General features: G+C 47.5%; 1 long non-coding RNA gene across 1 annotated transcript; it reads left to right on the forward strand.

Annotated features, from left to right (window-relative positions):
* The first annotated feature begins 453 nt into the window (after positions 1-453).
* LOC144229109 (uncharacterized) lies at positions 454-1,418 on the forward strand. Its single transcript, XR_013334355.1, has 2 exons — positions 454-876; positions 1,278-1,418. It is a non-coding gene; the product is annotated as an uncharacterized LOC144229109 (long non-coding RNA).
* Positions 1,419-3,281: the final 1,863 nt, after the last annotated feature.

Below are 3,281 nucleotides of genomic sequence, written 5' to 3' on the forward strand. Positions count from 1 at the left end.
TTGTCTATGCGACGAAGACATTATATGGCAGAGCCAGGAGACCCTGGATCCCAGGTTAGCGGGACTCTCAAGGGTCGCCAACTCAATTGGGACAAAAGGGATGCGGAATATAGGTTTACTTTCAACGTATCCATTTGTGTTAAAATTTCTTTCATTTTTTTAAATGAATAGATCATCTGTGCTCATGATGCAAACTTTGAGCCTGAGGAGCAGACAGTGAAAACCCGGGCTTTCCCCCCTTTCCTGGGCCCCCATGAGTCTCTGTGGAGGTGAGAGTGTGCGGGAGAGACTGGGGAGTAGGAGCCAGGTACTCAGCTCAGAGGCCGTGGAAGAGCCTGGAATGGTGTGAGGAGGGAGGGCTGGCTGCTGGGCGGCAACAGAAGCACCAGTGTGATGTCACTGGGGGAGGAGGAACGGGCGGGACTCGGGGGGTGACTGAAATTGAGGAGCAGGATGGGGTGTAAAGTGTCAGACATGGGGATCCTGTGAATAGTCACTTGTGGAAGGCAGATGAGGAGCTTGGCGAAAAACACAGTGGAGGGAAGCGGGCAAAGCCTAAGTCGGGACTCTGAAAAGTGCAAAGCAGGCAGAGGAAGAAAGAGCACACCAGTGTGGAGTTTGGTTTTTAAAGCTCAGGTGGAGTTTTGCTGAGTTCTGAAGGTCAAGTAGCGTGTGTACATAGGTAGACATGAAAGGGAGAGCATTCTAACAATGGGAACTTCGGGGTCAAAGGTCAGATGGAGGATGTTCAACTGTAAGGTGGGCTGACGTATCAGAATACGCGAGCAAAGAGAGTTGGACCAGATTACAGACAACTTGGAAAACCGTCCAGAGATACTTGGACTTGAGATGAGACCAATGAATACATCTGAGAAGGTGAGGACAGTAAAGGAAGTGGTTCCTAAAGAGGTTGGATGTGTGTCCTATTAACTTCCTGTTTGGGCACCTCCTCAGTGAAGCTTCTTTATCCTCTCCCCAAATGTTAAACCTTAAGTCTGTGCTGTGTATAAACTCCTGCTTTTTCCCTAACCCCACCATGCTGTCATTATTCATTGATATGCTTGGCTTTTCTGCCAGAGAGTCTTTCTTATTTCTCGTTTTCATACTTCTGGAATCACTAATAATAACAGAGGCAACAACAGCACTAGTTAGTATTATCTTATTACATTACTGAGTACACTGCTTTATGTACCTTACAAATGGGATCTCAAGAAATCTTTGTAGGGGCGCCTGGGTGGCTCAGTCAGTGAAGTGTCTGACTTTTGATTTTGGCTCAGGTCATGATCTCACGGTTGGTGAATCAAGCCCCGCATCAGGCTCTGCAATGATAGCGTGGATCCTGCTTGGGATTCTCTCTCTCTCTGTCCCTCCCCAGCTCGTGCTCTGTCTCTCTCTCAAAATAAACATTTAAAAAAGAAGTCTTTTCAAAGCCCTATGAAGTAGATATATCTACTCTTAGCCTCATTTTGGAGATGAGGAGGCTAAGGCGCAGGGAAGTCACTTGCTCAGGGTCCCATTGCTGGAAGCTAGAGGCCAGGATTCAAGTTTGAGCAGTTGAACTACACAGCCTACATTCTGTATTATTTTAATAATAATAATGATATTTGGGGAGATTTGAGAAGAACCAGGCATGGAGCAAAGTGTTTTACACGTCATAGGTCATATAATCCTGCAACAATGAGGTAGATCTCATTATTGTTACCTTTTGACTGACCAGGAAACTGAGTTTTAAGCCATGCTTAAGTCATGGAGGGAGAAAGCAAAGGGCCTGGACCCATGTCCCCAGACTCTGAGACACAGTTCCATACTCCCTTTTAGCACATGGCATGTGCTCATTAGATATTTATGGAATAAGTAAGTGGCTGAACTAGAGGGAGGAGGGAGGGAGGGATGGAAGAAGAAACGAAAGGGGAAAAAGGAAAGAAGGCATGAAGAAAATAGAGGAAAATAAATCCAATAAGATATAGTAATCTGCCATCTCTTAAGCTCGGCTGGTGCTGGTGAGGCAAGGATTACATCATGTAAATATTTTGAAAGAGAACTCTTAGAGCAGAACCTTTAAATCAAAGGAAGCTTCACGAATGTGCAAGTCCAAAAAACAGCATGAGCTGATGGGGAAAATCTTTGAGAGTAGAGCCCAGGTATATAAGCCAGTGATGGCTTCCCTCCCCAAGGTTCTGTCCATTTCCTTGGAATAGCAAATTATGATGAGTGTGGGTTACTTTAAATCATCCACATCCAAGAGGGTACCTTCCTTTAAAATATCTCCTGGTGTTTGGTTGTTTGTAAGGGACACCATTAATCTCTATTATTCTATGACCCAAATTGCCCAACGAGATGAATGAAAACTCAAATGGACTCCTTTTTATTCAGAAGAATGGTATTTGGTTTCATAGGGTGTGTGTGTGTGTGTGTGTGTGTGTGTGTGTGTGTGCGCGTGTGTGTGCTGGGTTTCTCTGGGGCTGTCTGCCTCAGGAAGAGACAGAATTTCTGCAGGGTAGGCAGGTCTGCCGAAGGTACTTTTCTTAGATTAATCATGCCATGCCTGGTGGATTTTTCTACCACAGACAGGAAGACCTCGGTTTAGCATACTGATAGTAACCATGTTTTCCACACCCCAAATAGGCTCACGGTGTCTGGCGGAGGCCTGGGTTTTGCTTTATGAATGTAGTTATGTGAACTTTTCACCACAGCACAAAAATGACATCATCTGTCATTAGCCATTTCATGAATTATCTTTGTGGAAGGTAAAATGGCAGGATGTCAGGACCACCTAGGGATACAGGACAAGTGGTCCTCAGCCCCCCAGAGTCAGTGGCCTTGGAGGAGAGCAAGGTGCAGTCACGGGAATGGGGGCCTCCATGCCCCACAGACAAAGTGGGGCTTGGTGACACGGCATTGCTCACGATTCCTGTGGTTAATGAGCTCACCCCCAGGCTGCCGGCCGGTCTGCTCCGAGCTAGCTGCCAGGCGGGGGGTGTGAGTCAGCCATGGGCTGTCACTCCATCCGGATCCAGGATCCAGCGAGGCCGCGGACCTGGGGAGCGTCCCCAGACCCAGTGCTCCAGCCTGTGGCTGGAGTGCAGCAGGCTGAGCCAGCTTCCCTCCCCTCGGGGCCTGGCCGGGAACAGCTCACTGGGCCACTAGAATCCAGGGCTTTGTTAAGAAACCCCTTGTCACACCCACAGCCATTCCGCCCCTGCTTTGAAGAGGACTCACTGCACACACAGTGTTTCTTTGGAGCACTCCAGAGATTTTACTGAATTAATCTCCTTTGTCCT

This window comes from Crocuta crocuta, unplaced genomic scaffold (assembly GCF_008692635.1).
Source record: "Crocuta crocuta isolate KB4526 unplaced genomic scaffold, BGI_CrCroc_1.0 scaffold233, whole genome shotgun sequence".
Taxonomy (NCBI): Eukaryota; Metazoa; Chordata; class Mammalia; order Carnivora; family Hyaenidae; genus Crocuta; species Crocuta crocuta.